Source organism: Macrosteles quadrilineatus, unplaced genomic scaffold (genome assembly GCF_028750875.1).
Source record: "Macrosteles quadrilineatus isolate MER2022 unplaced genomic scaffold, UCM_ALF_1.0 Scaffold_14__1_contigs__length_3811126, whole genome shotgun sequence".
NCBI classification, from domain to species: domain Eukaryota; kingdom Metazoa; phylum Arthropoda; class Insecta; order Hemiptera; family Cicadellidae; genus Macrosteles; species Macrosteles quadrilineatus.
Genome location: NW_026542607.1, coordinates 1528369 through 1542851, shown reverse-complemented (window position 1 = coordinate 1542851; position 14483 = coordinate 1528369).

Genomic DNA, 14483 nt, shown 5'->3' with positions numbered 1-14483 from the left:
CTTACGCATATCTGGAGTAAATGGAATTCCACGGTTATGCAACCAGTCAATGTACTCCCCTTTTCTAGACGATGTTGTTGGTGCTGGATTATCCACCCGGGAATGATAGGGGGCATTGTCCATCACTATTGTAGAGCCAGCTGGGATTGATTTTAACAACACCTCAAAAAACCAGCCTTCAAAAACTTCGTGGTTCATCTCTTCGTGGAAATCAACTGTCTTTTTTGATTCAAAAATCAATGGTGGTGAGTTTATCCAACCATTGTATCCTCCTGCATGGCATATTATGATCTTTTCCCTTTTCCGAGCGGAGCATTTAAGTTGCAATCAGACTTGTCGTCCGTCCATCCCACCTCCTTTGTTGAGTTGGCGTTAAGCCACGTTTCATCGAGGAAAATTACATTTTTCATATCAACATTTTTCATTTTTCTTAAAAATCTACACCTAGATAAAGCAATACTAGGTTTTTCCATTAGCAGTTTTCTTTTGTTGAGCTTTTTCCAGCGGAAACCAAGGTTTTTCAACAATTTGGATAACGTTCGTAATGAGCCACTGAATAGACTTGCCTCACGAAGTGTGACCTGAAGTTTTCGGAGCGTTGGTACCTCTTTGCGTCTGTAATAATTTACCACGTGCCGACGAATCGCAGTTCTGTCAAAATCGTCCATGAGCGAGAACCGTGACTGCTTGTGCTTTTTCTTTTTTGGCGTTTGAAGTACAGGAGTCGAGTGGTTACATACAGCTACAGCTTCTTGTTCACTTTCTTCTGCCAAGTCCAGTTGAATGTCACTAGAATGAGATGTATCAGCACCAACACTAACACTTTTCAACTCCGCCTTTATTCTTCCCACGGTCCGTATCGACACCTGACACGCTTCGGACACTCTTTCGACAACTTTCTTTACGTCTTTTAGCGGCCCTTTGTTGTCGCGTTCTCGCTCGAAATACTGGAGGACAGACGCAATTATCGTTCTAGCTTGGGAATGATACACTTTACCCCGTTTCTCTGAAGGAGGCATTACATAAGAATTTACGGCGAACAAATTAAATTGACTACTTTTAAAATTATATTCACTATACGTCCAGAAATGTAATTCTAAATAAGCGCAAAAACACTGGCCGAATTTCACGTACTCACGATGTGCACCCCTCGACTGTCACTACACACACTGGTCATATATTTGCAGTTTTACTAAATGAGTCACAACCCCTCTTTTAGAAATAGTATGAATCATCTAGAAACAGACTTGTTTGCAGATTTTCTTGTTGATTAACTTTAGCATTGTAACACCCTTATCACATTAAATATTATTTTGTTTTGGTCGAGTTTTATATCATTTTTCATAACTTTTTTAGCAGATTTCAAATACACTTTTGAAAATGTAAAATTATTACTCTGTTAAAAAGTTTTACCATTGTATAAACACAGCCAGTAGGTGACTCATCGCCTAGACATCGGGCTGCTCCGGCGAACACTGCGAGGGATTATAGGGGTGGCCACAGGTAGTCCCGGGTCCATCGGCCAACTTGAAGTATACGCAGTATAAACAAAAAATACACCAATTGAACAAATAAAATTGTGACAGACAATTTGATGAAAAATAAGTACGACAACGAATTTAACACAAACAAAAAACTAACATTTGGATTATGAGTTAAAATTCTGGTGACGCAATAACAACGATAAATATACAGAAAATCAAAACAAATTGAAGACTGGTACACAATCATCACATGTTTGATTTTCGGCGTGGGATGAATATAGATAAGTTCATAGTATTTTATTTGGATTGTGGTCGAGTTTTGACCACTGGACGACATCAATTCTTATATTAAAGTACTTAACTCATTAAGGTACTTCAATAATACCTAAATGATAAATACCTTCTATTTAACTCAAATAAAACAATCTGGTATTAGGTATAGATGTATTTACTCAAAAACCTATTTCTATGATAATTTAGTCACGAAATCCAAATGTTTAGACCTATCTATAGATTATATCCGCTTGTTTGGATCATACAAGTCTAGATAGTATTTTTAAAGTTTTAAATATGGTATTTTTTTATTAAACCCATTATGCACTACAGACATTTTGCGTACTATTTACTTTGCTAACATACACTCTCATATTTGTTACGGAATAAAGATTTATGAGGGAACAAGTAATTGTAACGATAATCAAATTTTATATTTACAAATGAATGCTACAAGATGAAACCTTAACCTGGATTAATACTGTTTAAATTTTTTCCGAAAATAGGAGATGAAAAATAGTGGAAAAAAAGGCACTACGACTTATTTGCGTTGTGCACCACGAATATTATGTAGAAAAAATTTCGAAATTTCGTACATACAGCTTAAGAAGTTAAGACTAAATATTTTTCATAGTTTAGAAATTTTAAAACGTGAACTAATACTGTATTTCCTTAATATTGTTGTTGGAAGACGGCAATTGCTAAAATACTGTGCGCGTAAACTAATTCATTCACCTCATGGTGGTCATCTAAGTCGATTATTGGACAAACTAAAAGTCTTACGAAAAAATGTTTGGAACAAAAATTGAAGAACATCTTATTATCTATACTTTTCTCGCTGAAAGTTTTCATCTGACCAAAAAATAAAAAAAATCCTCGCTCACTTACTTTTTCATGTTTACATTGAACAACCTTTTCATATTTTCCATTATTAAACATTAATCATCTGCACGAACTAAATTGTATTTATATAGTATTAAACATCAGTTTACGCAGAATTTAAATATGTAAATTTCATCCTCTCACTATTTGTATTACAATTTAGACGAACGTGCAAAGCGACAGGGAACGCACCACTTCGAATAATCTCGCCAACATCGGAAACTCTCTTCCAGCATGTGTGTGTGTAATGGGTGCGTGTGTGTGCGTACGTTATCGCTTCCTGCACAGACTGTACCCATTGTCACTTGGAGTTATGAAACTTGGTGTTATGAACCCTTGGAGTTATGAAACTTGGACTTGTGGTCCTTGCAAATCTGTACGTTTGGAGTTATGAAATTTTGTATTTTAATTTACTTGGTTTTATTTTAACTTGGACTTATGAATCTTGGAGTTATGAACGCTTGGAGTTATGAAACTTGGTCTTATGATATTTTGGTTTTAATTTACTTGGACATAATTTTACTTGGAGTTATGAAATGTTGTATTTAAAAGTACTTGGAGTTATGAAAACTTGGAGTTATGAACCTCACCCACCATCGATATATCTAACTGTTAACAAGAATGCAACAATAAGCTACAACCGATTAAAACGAGCGATACATACTTTTGATACATGCGATTGCTTACAATCAAAGTTAACAACTGTGTTCAGCTGACTTTTACTCCCTAGGGACTAAAAACTTTTACTCCCTAGGGCAGTACCACAAAAAATAGTTAATATCCAAAATGCATCTAGAATGCAATTTGGTATTACTACAAAGATGTTTATTCATATTATATATGGTATATTAGACTAAGAGCATTTAGTTAATATTTCTTTGCAGAATAAAGACAGACTGATCTAAGACCACAGAGAATGATGGAACCTTTCTTTGCACCGCGCAAGGATGGTTGGCTCTGGAAACAAGGTAAAATACAATAATAAAGTAGATATACTTTGAATAATTTTACAAAACTTATAAATATTACTTCAATGTTATTCTGTAGCTGCTCATTTTGATACATTCCATTTACTGATTTGTGCACTGGTCTAATATAAAAAATGAATATGATCTTAAACTAACTCGATTGGTTGTAAACTTAAATTAAACGCCAATAGCTGAATAGAAAAAATTTGTAGTATAAACTTAAATAAAAGTTGAAAAAGAACACAAATAAAACTAACTACAGTTGTTTTCAACATGCTCTCTGAAAAAAAGTTCTATATTCACAAAATTTAGGTAGTTTTAGGGGAAGAAATGTTATTATCTCCACTTGATCCTACCTTTAAAAATAATAGCTAAACAGCTGAGGTTTGTAATTTTAAGCCTGGTAAACGTCAATCAGCGGCAACATATACATTAAGCAAAAAAGTAATACTGTAGGAGAATTTTCCCTCATACAGCCTAAATTTTGTGAACGGATAATAGGACAAAATATCGGACGCGTTGCAGAAAGTCAACAGTCCCGGAAGGTCAAATAATTTATACCTGTGCCGCTAGGTCAAAAACTACAATGTTTGCAGTGTCTGTAGATCAAAAATCCCAGTAAGTCAAATAGTACAGTCCGAGCTAAAAACGTGGTCTATGTTAAAGCAATTGACTTATTGGGAATTTGACCTAATGCAACAGCAGTTTTAATATAACGAAATAAGATAAAATATAAGTTCAGTTTCGCTGAGTCAACAGTGCCGGAAGGTCAAAAGTATAATCTGTTAAAAACAACGATAGTCCTCTCGACGCATGACTTCAATAATTTCGTGTTTTGGTGTACTTAAAGTTGTGCTAAAATTTTGAAATTTGGCACAGAGCTTCTTGGTTAGTCCTACTCGATGACTATTTTGTTGGAACTTTAAACTATTTACCGATCTAATTAATAAAAATTGATTTGTATGGTGAAATGGTTTTAAATCGTGATTTCTAACATGAAAAAGTTAGCATGCGAGATTTTTTTTGTTTTTGGGTTAGAGAGGTTTTGTCTGTGGCAAAGTTGTAGCCAAAAGTGTGATGCGTAAAATATATTTTTTGGATTTTTTTACAATCAGTGGTTCAATAGATAACTTGGGTTGAAGAGGACGGCAAATTTAGCATTTCGCAACGCATGGAAAGAACTACATCGTACGATGCGACTGCTGAGTGGACTTTTAATGTACAGTTCTAAGGACAAGAAAAAGATGAATATACAGATCACCAGTACATTCATATTATTTATAAAACATCTTTCTGTATTACCAGCTTACATTTTTCACTTATAAGAATACATCATAAACAGGGTGTTAAAATAAGAGGGAAGATACTTTACCTAGTAATTCCTTGGGTCAAAATAAACAGAAAATCAAGAATAACATTTTTTCCAAAATCGTTTCGTTAACCAGATATCCGCCATTTTGTATTTTGTACATACAAATATTTATCTTTACACTTTTCCAACCGATGTTTAGGAAACTTGGTATGTGTGTTAAGGTAGGAGAGACCCATGTTATAAACAATGATTCATCTTGATTCGCCCTAAAATTTCAAAATTTAACACTTAACTACAATATAATATACTTTACTACACCACAATATTTACGTACCTATCACCATAAATCTTTAATAAAATAAAACGTTCACATTTTTAAAATCCAAAGTAAACCAATATAATCTTTCTTTTTTGAAAAATATAGTAAAAAAATAAGGCGATGTTAAAATAACGACAGGCGAGTTTCGATCTGGGTGTTTCAGGTTTGAACCTAGGAGTATTTAACATTAATGTTTAATCCTCCTAGGTTTGAACTGATTGAGAGGAATACATGAAACCGAAGGGGGGAGGTAGCAACAAGTGCACTAGTACTTACTAGTGTCCAATTACAATTTGATGGATTGAACCAAAAACCTTTTCTATTTCACTTATTTTCAGCTGTTAAATTTCAAACAATACGTTGTAGCTACATCATCATCATCGTTTGAGTTTGGGTTTTACCGTTTTCACATGAACAGCGGTTACCCGGTATATAAGGAACTAGGTGAAAGCCGTCGAAATCGACGGTTGGGGGCCTCCTCGTTTATATGGTCGTGTGGCTTCATTGGCAACAAATAATGCAAATCAAATAGCAATATGGCATTTTCAAAGAGATTTAAATTGGCTGTTACGTAAATATTGACGTTTACATGCATTGTTAATCAACTTATAAAGGATAATGTGATCTAGTTTAAAAGAAATATGACCTTCCTGTCATGACAGTAGCTGTTTAAATAGTATTTACTCTTCCAGCCAAAATATCGTGTTACTTTCAATGATGTTACCAACCCAGTGGGCCACGGTCCGTAATATAGGCCACTGCAAATAATGTGTCAAGATAGGTACCATTTTAGGCAAGGTTTTTGTGTTTTGATGTTATTAGACACGATAAAAGCACACTGAACATCTTCTGCAGATGAATAACTGTTGGAGAAATATAAGCCGATTCATAAATTAATGTCACAATGCGAGTTTGAGCATTTTGTAACTATATGAGAAAGTTACATAGTATTTCTTAAACTGCTGCTCAGTGCACTTTAGAATATGTTTTTTAGAGATAAATTAAATTATTTTCGTTGCTGAGTAGCACTAGTAAACATGCACAACGCTTTTTCGTTAGCCTAATAACATTCAAAGGCTCTCTAAGAGTTCAAGAAAATAGCATTGCAAATACTTCCTTTGGACAATTCAGTAACTCTCAATAAATGTGTGTTGTTTAAACATTACACATAGTATAAATAAGTCAACCATTAGTATGTATTTGAATTTTTTTCCAAATGCTGAATTTGTGTCACAAATGCTGAATGTTACAGCTGTTATGTTAAGCAAATTATATTGTACTAAAAGCTAGCTAGAAGCATTGACTATTGGAGAAGGTTAGCATCGGCTATAGACTTTTTAAAAACTAAAACTTAATTTCTAAAAAACTGGGACCCTAATTTAAAATTATGGCTTTGACATTCCCTAGTTCTCAAAATTATCTTTCTTTGAACACAAAAATAATGAAAATCCGTCGACTGGTTGATTCAGAATCGTGAAAAACCCCCATTTACGTTTTAATAATATATATGATAGTTTGGACAGGTTTCAACCCTTCCGAGGCGTAATACATTTACACAGTTTATGTGTAGACTACATTATAACTCATAAAATAGTCCTAAAATTAAATGGATCTCTAAAAGCGAGTTTTGCTTGTGTAGTAAGCGTTGCAGGAGGTCTACTTTACACTGAATCGACGTTCACTTTTATTGCTTTTGATCTTCCGGCACTGTTGACTCAGCGAAACTGAACTTGTATTTTACCGTATTTCGATATATTAAAACTGCTGTTGCATTAGGTCAAATTCCCAATAGGTCAACTGCTTTAACATAGACCACGTTTTTAGCTCGGACTGTATTATTTGACTTACTGGGACTTTTGATCTACAGACACTGCAAACATTGTAGTTTTTGACCTAGCGGCACAGGTATAAATTATTTGATCTTCCGGGACTGTTGACTTCCAGCAACATTCCCCAAAATATCAGTGTTATGTTTTTGTGACTTTTTACTGTATATCTATTAGTACCTGGACTCTATTTTTCTTAGTTAAGCAAGCTAAACTCTATTCCTTTTCAAAAAAATGCTTACTAACGAGTAAGTAATCCAGTTGACTAGCTTTTGGAAAAATCAACATCTATTTAGTAGACTTCTCCCACCAACTCCGTCAATGAACCTCAATGAGTTAAATTACAGAACTAACAAGCAAAACAGGATTTGACTCCTCATTCTTGGGTATTTACCCAGAGGACAACTAAGTCATCTATCATGTTTTCTTAATGGAGAAACAACAACACAGTTTTCCTCAAAATATTTACTGCATGTGCACTTTTATAGTGTGATACCACATGATTGTGTAGAGAGAGAATGTATTTAGCCGAGAACCTAAAAGGAAGAGTAACAAATAATCTTTTAACAGGTGGACGCTACAAAAGTTGGAAGCAGAGGTGGTTTGTTCTTGACAACAATTGCCTTTACTACTTCAAGTACCCTACAGATAAGGAACCCCTGGGGACGATACCACTGGAGGACATTCTGATAAGAGAAATAACAGATGAAGAAAAACCTCACTGTCTGGAGCTCTACACAATGAAGGAAGGGTTCATAAAGGCTTGCAAGACAGACCGTCAGGGGAAACTGGTGAAAGGTGAGTGATTTTTGAACTTAGAGGATTTCATTAGTGGTAATTAGAGGTTATATTGAATTGAGTTTTTGATCAGAGTAGGTGTGGGAACAAGAAGGTGCTTGACAAATTTTACCTACGACTGTTTTTTTTAAGTATCCGTTTCAGTTTGCTCTTAGATTTGAAAAGTTTCACATAACAGCATTGTTTACTTTCATAACAGCATAGTTTTACTCTTAACAACACGGGTAATGGACCAATGACGTTTAAGGATTGAGAAGGAAGTGAAATTGTAATGATTAAAACTTTAATTAATCAGCTGTTCAGGTCAATTTAATTGTTGAGTGGTGCAATTAGTGTTTGGTAAAATGTTTCGTTGCATCACTGTCAGTGGCTATGAGTGGTTATAAACCAAAACATACCCCCGCCGCAGCAAACCTGCAGACTATGCGAATTTACATTTACCTAGCTGAATTTCTACTAAAATGTTCCCTAAAAATTATCAGATTTATTTCCTATTTAAATATTATTAATTTAGTGAGTGCTTATAGGTTTGCTGCTATGGGGGAGATATTGGGGTGTATTTTTTAATTGCAATGTTGATAGCTTAGTATTAAATAAACAAAATTTTCCAAACTAGGTTAAAAAATCTCCTTAAACAAGCAAACTACAACAGTTTATTTATTCTCCATAAGAACATAACATGGGAATTTTAAATTTAAAATTTTTTATTCATCTCCGAAACCGTTGGGCATACAGCAACGCTTCAATATACAAAATTATTTCTTTTTTTAAGCTCTACAAAATGGAGGGCAAAGGGGGCAGTGCCCTAGACACCAGCGACTTAAAGCTAAACACCACTTAAGTGTACCATTGAATTTCTGTACCGATACCTTACTCCTCTGTGCTGTAGCACAAATATTAGACCATGTAGCATGTTGCCAATACTGGCTTACCCAGAATGTTCATAGTCTGAGGAAAGCTTAAAAAAAACAAAAAAAAAAACTATAAAGTGTGTATTTAGTAGCGCCACCCTTATGTATACACATTATAGCCTATAATTAATCAGTGCTCTCCCTTTATCTTTTCTTGAGAACCTCGTAATTTTGGACAATCGCTTGTGTTACAATGCAAGATTGCCAGTTTGAACCAAAGAAAGTCAGAAACTTGTTAATGGTTCAAACCTAGACTCAGATGTCCTTGATGCTTGGGCTTTTCATAAATGGCCCGGACGAATTAAATATAGAAGACATGTTCAATAACATACACAAAGCATCTTACTCGATTCCACACTCATCCTTCGCACATTTGTGTCAAAATATCTCCATTTCAGTTGGAAATTATTGTGAGTTAATAAACAAGAGTCAATAAGGTAAACCTTTAACCTTTAATCCTTTTAATCCTTACAGGCTTAAACCTTTTATAAAATGTCTTAGGTATAACCATACAGAACCAATGGTCGGTCTATTGTCTGTGGTATAACCTCTTAGGGCATTTTAGGACATGTTTCAATCCATACAATTTTGTTGTTTTTGTGAACAGATACAGTTAAAAAATAATTTGATTCCATTGTGTAGACATTAGTTTTAAGAAAGAATTTAGAGTGTCGATTACGCTACATTGTTTACAATATTGTGATATAACTGAAATCAACAATATGTATGTTGGGGAAAAATAATAAAAAAAAAAAAAAAACTAATTGTTGATCTTACATGTTTTTCACAATATTTAGAGAGAAAGATTAGTGCTTGTATTTCCCAGAGATTACCAAGAACACTTTTTAAATTGTCATTGCTTGTCCAGTGTTGTTTTAAAACAATAATTATACCTAAAACTTTTTTTCAGGTAAACATAAGGCGTATAAATTATCAGCCACAACTGCACAACAGAGGGATGAGTGGATGACCAGTATTGGGTATGTTTTGATATGTTCTATTGATATTGTGATTTATTTCATTTTAGTGGCTTTTCGTTTTCATTTTTAATTCTGAATGAGTTACCTTAAGGTTTTTTTTTCTTTAGTCTTATGTTTGTTTCTGGGGATAAAAGGAATGAATGAATACCCACTTCCATCTGCCTTAGGCCCGGTTCACACGAGCGACTTATCTAGCTGACTAGGCTTTAACTAGGTAAGCCCGACTGGGTAGCGGACCACAGGATACACCGGTTCAAACGAGCGACATGTCCACGGACTAGTGAAAATATCGATATCAAAACCACTCGGATCCATCACTGGTGCACACTGAGAACAAAGGGAAGAATGCGAGCTGCAGCGCGCCTACCCGATCGCTCGTGTGAACGCTCCCATAAGGCCGCGTGTACTGCTACGCAGCTTGACTGGGTGACTGAGTAGCTGCCACGATTGACTACTATGAGGGGCCCGACTATGTTTTGGGACACCAAGCTCGAACGCGGCTAGCTAGTCGTCGCCCTACGCTCGTGTGAACGCTCCCATAAGGCCGCGTGTACTGCTACGCAGCTTGACTGGGTGACTGAGTAGCTGCCACGATTGACTACTATGAGGGGCCCGACTATGTTTTGGGACACCAAGCTCGAACGCGGCTAGCTAGTCGTCGCCCTACGCTCGTGTGAACGCTCCCATAAGGCCGCGTGTACTGCTACGCAGCTTGACTGGGTGACTGAGTAGCTGCCACGATTGACTACTATGAGGGGCCCGACTATGTTTTGGGACACCAAGCTCGAACGCGGCTAGCTAGTCGTCGCCCTACGCTCGTGTGAACTGCTCCATTTGATCCTGTGGTCCGCTACAACAGTACAGTTGACCTTTGTCAACTGTACTGATAAATTTTAGTGGCAGTGACCAGGATCCGAACCCACGACATCGCTGCCTTGGGCCCAAAGTCCGCGACGCTACCGACTGAGCCACCGACTCACTAGCAAATGATGAATTAATATAAACAAATTTTTTTGTGACATTATTTAATTTTCATTTGCCTTCAACAATGTACCTAACGAACAGAATTGCACTATGGCATAAGTTATCAGGCATTCTTCAAAATCGTTTACCACACATTTCGGGTGTTATAAATGAATGTGAAAAGTTGGCACGGACACAAAAATACAGTTAAATGTTTATTGTACAGCTAAGCAACCTGACCTGACCCCATTGACGGACATAAAGCCACTTCATAAACTAAGACTTGTTGTACGCCCTTGTTTTCAAACACAATGAGTCATTTTTAATTTTTCTTGTACAATACCCATGTTTCACTACCATATAACAGAATAGGTTGAACCATAGACTAACCAACACAAGTAGACTTCTCATCCCATTGTAAATTTTGAAGCACGTTTTTAGTGTCTAGTTCATGTACGTGACACATGGGCGCTAGTGTCGACGAAGCTTTGTTTCTATTATTTTAGGGTTAATTTCTTGATTTGTGCTTTACTGTTTGGTTATATAACTAGGGGACAAGTTATTGTTTATGATTAGATCGTATTATTTGGTTAAACGAGGTTTTAAATTGCTGTAATAACGGGAAACAAATTGTAAACAAAACACGACCTCTACATAAACCGTACAGAACTAACAATAAAATTGTCTTCAGCTGTTCGATAAGGATGAAAAATCTACTAAGGGAGTATGTTTTATCTATGGTTGAACTATTGTCATATAACTGTATTTTGGTTCTGTGGGATATTACGTTAGATGAGATCAACTTCTTACAGGCTCCCAAACATTTATTGACATTTCGACATTTGATAACTTAGTTAGTATCTCTTCGTCTTTACAGTTAAGTTACTCCTAAATATTTGAAACTCTGATGGAAAACTCCTCAGATAGAGCTCCTTCCACTCTCACTTTGGCTTTTGAGTCTTTATTCATACACATATCTGTTAGTTTAATTAATTTATCAGGCAAACCATGCTTTTTTAAACTTTTCCACAAGCTGATTCTGTCTAAGCTGTCGTATGCTTTTTATCAATATAAAGCAACAATAAAGATCTTCATAATGAATGAGTCATCAGTGCTTTTTAATGTTTCTGTTTTCTAATTCATAGAGTTTGTTTATAACCTTGTGTTATTTTAGAATAATTTTTTTTTCTGGAATGAACAAGAAATATGTAAAAAATAATAATGTAAACACACTTTTTTACAGATTAAACATAACTCACAGTGCATTCTGCAATGTATTGGCTGCAAAGAAAAGATTAGTACCACCAACCAGACAATTGATTCAACCACAGACACTTCAAACCACCGATGAAGCTACGGAACTTTAGAAACCTAACTAATCAATCAAGGAAGCTATTCTTCTGAATGGAATTTGAAGCCCTGTGCCTAACTCCACTTCACGTTCTACCTCAAATGTATTGTTTATTTTCATCAACCTAACAACCATTGAGTATTGTTCTTTTAATAAAGAACATAAATATAAGTGGTTTTGTGGTGTTTTTAAAAATATTTTTTGTTATGATGATTTTATAGACTTATAACAACTATAGAAAAATACCCACATATTGTTGTTGTGGTCATATAGGGTCTGTTTAGAAAAAAACTATTATGGGTACTTTCCTGTTAAAGGGAACATTCATTATTATCGATGATTTTTCAATACTGTATGTCGATATTTTTGTTTACCGATGCATTACATATTGACAGGCTAATGTCTATTATGGATTAAGAAATGAAACTGTTCTAAGCTAACCTAACATAAACCAACCAAACTTGCTGTACTATTTAAAAATTCCTTTTGATAACAGAAAAGGCAAGTTAAACATGGAATGTTACACAGCAAGTTTGGTTAGTTATGTTAGGTTATTTTTTTAGAACAGTTTCATTTCATTATTGTTTGTTGATACTGAACAATATTTATCGTAGGTGTCAGCTGATATGTTTCAATTTGTTAATATCGATATATCGAGAAAAAAATCTTCGATAATAATGAATGTCCCCTTTAACAGGAAAGTACCCTATTATGAAGAATAAAAATATATTCCGTACCCATAGCTGTAGTAAGAACTGTACACACATAAAATATTAAGTTTTCATTTTCATAATTGATTGTTTAAATAAAAAGGAATATAATTTGCAACTATAGTATGCAAGTCTCGACTGACACAAAAAGGTGCTACACAAATATTATTATGATATGCATGTTTTTATCCACCTAGTAGAAAAAGTATTGCCAAATTGGACTTTTTAAAACAAGCAATAATATGTTATTTTCATATCATACACTGAATGTGCTGGTGATGTTAGTCAAATTAATCTGTAATGATACTCATCCCATGATAGCAAATGACGTGAGATGATTAAGCTGGGTTGAAAAGAAACTCATAAATTATTTCTCATCCAATGTAAGTATTAAAGACATGTCTAGACCTTGCACATCAATGACAAATCAGGTGAAAAGGTTTAATCACCAAGTGGCATCAAGGTCTTCACCAGACTTGCATTTTTTATAAGTATAGTCCATCTATTTAATAAAACTGTACTAGCGGTTTACCATCATTATGTAGTTTTATTTAAGTCGGACAATTTGATACCAGTTGCGGTAGTTTTTACGTAAGAAAATTAATTTTAGTTGTTTGTATGGTACTTATTTATGCTAAAGTAGAAACTATTTATAACTTTTTGTAAAATGTAATTAACATGTTCGCTACTGCAATAGTACGGAATTTTTCATTCACATGGACCAGCGACGCACATATGCGACGGCCAGTTTCCACCCATAGACTGCCGTCGCATATTTATGTCGGGGTTCTAATGTTATTAAAATATCTTTGTAACGGTCTATTCAAAGGCAATGTACGTATGTATGCAGTATGTATGCTGCATTATCCTATGTAGCTTTTATATTTGTTTAGTTATAAACTGTTCTTGAATGATCGTTTTTTTTTTTACTTACATTCACCTCAAAACACAAACAAAAATGAACCGTCGCATATATGCGACGTTTGGTATATTTCAAGAAAACTATGATAATTTTCACTATTGTCTTCGCTGTAGACCTGGCGTCGCAAATATGCAACATTACAAAAACTTATAAAAATACAAAAAAACCAGAATAAATTATTTACAAACACGATTGTAGCATATTACAATGTAAATGATCACTGTTTTACAGGTTTTCAGCCGTGGTCTGTGTGTACTGTTATCCAAGTGACAGCCGGTCTATGTGTATACCTTGGTCTGTGGCAATGACCGCGGCGTCGCATATATGCGACGCTCAGTAGCGAACATGTTCAAGTGATAAAATAATATTATTAGTATTATTATTTGTTTGTTGTAGTTTAAATTTTCTTTTAATATTGAGTTTTGATCAATAAAGCCGTATAAAATAGGGATTGCCTTATTAATGTAATTTATCATATTTTTTCTATTTTTCTGGTAAAATCCAGAAAAAGGGTGCTGAACATTAAAATACTATTCATTCTCAATATTCCTGGTTTGTAATAATTATATTACAATATAATTCTATTTAAAACAAGCCACAATAAAACAATATGAAGTTGTATTAACATGCACTCTTCTAACATGGTTTTGATATGCCTAAGTATATAGCCTAGTGATGATACATGACAATACTAGTAGTTTAAAGTCTTGTAAAATAAATAAAATACGAGGTGTTAGCCCGTCCTACGTACGGGAGTAGTCAGTTAAAACTGTGTATAATTCAG